Below are 985 nucleotides of genomic sequence, written 5' to 3' on the forward strand. Positions count from 1 at the left end.
AACATGATTACAGGCACATCTCAGGCTGACTGTGCTGTCCTGATTGTTGCTGCTGGTGTTGGTGAATTTGAGGCTGGTATCTCCAAGAACTGGCAGACCCATGAGCATATCCTTCTGGCTTACACACTGGGTGTGAAACAACTAATTGTTGGTGTTAGCAAAATGGATTCTACTGAGCCACCCTACAGTCAGAAGGGATACGAGGAAATTGTTAAAGAAGTCAGCACCTACATTAAGAAAATTGGCTGCAATCCCGACACAGTAGCGTTTGTGCCAATTTCTGGTTGGAATGGTGACAACATGTTGGAGCCAAGTGCTAATATGCCATGGTTCAAGAGATGGAAAGTCACCCATAGAGATGACAATGCCCGTGGAACTACACTGCTTGAAGCTCTGGATTGCATCCTGCCACCAACTTGTCCAACTGACAAGCCCTCATGTCTGCTCTCCAGCATGTGCACAAAATTGGTGGCATTGGCACTGTCCCTGTTGGCCGAGTGGAGACTGGTGTGCTCAAACCTGGTATGGTGGTCACCTTCCCACCAGTCAATGTGACAACTGAAGTCAAGTCGGTTGAAATGCACTATGAAGCACTGAGTGAAGCTCTTCCCGGGGACAACGTGGGTTTCAATGTCAAGAAGGTGTCTGTCAAAGATGTTCAATGTGGCAATGTTGCTGGTGACAACAAAAATGACCCACCAGTGGAAGCAGCTGGCTTCACTGCTCAGGTGATTACCCTGAACCATCCAGACCAAATCAGTGCTGGCTATGCCCCTGTACTGGATTGTCACACAGCTCACATTGCTTGCAAGTTTGCTGAGCTGAAGGAAAAGATTGATCGCCGTTCTGGTAAAAAGCTGGAAGATGGCCCTAAATTCTTGAAATCTGGTGATGCTGCCATTGTTGACATGGTTCCTGGCAAGCCCATGTGTGTTGAGAGCTTCTCTGACTATCCTCCTCTGGGTCGTTTTGCTGTTCGTGATAT

The 985-nt window shown here is 47.8% G+C and overlaps 1 pseudogene; it reads left to right on the forward strand.

The window, feature by feature from the left end:
* Positions 1-985, forward strand: part of LOC102493367 (elongation factor 1-alpha 1 pseudogene) — a 23,482-nt pseudogene that overhangs the window by 322 nt on the left and 22,175 nt on the right.

Source organism: Tupaia chinensis, unplaced genomic scaffold (assembly GCF_000334495.1).
Source record: "Tupaia chinensis unplaced genomic scaffold, TupChi_1.0 Scaffold143737_1, whole genome shotgun sequence".
Classification (NCBI taxonomy): Eukaryota; Metazoa; Chordata; class Mammalia; order Scandentia; family Tupaiidae; genus Tupaia; species Tupaia belangeri.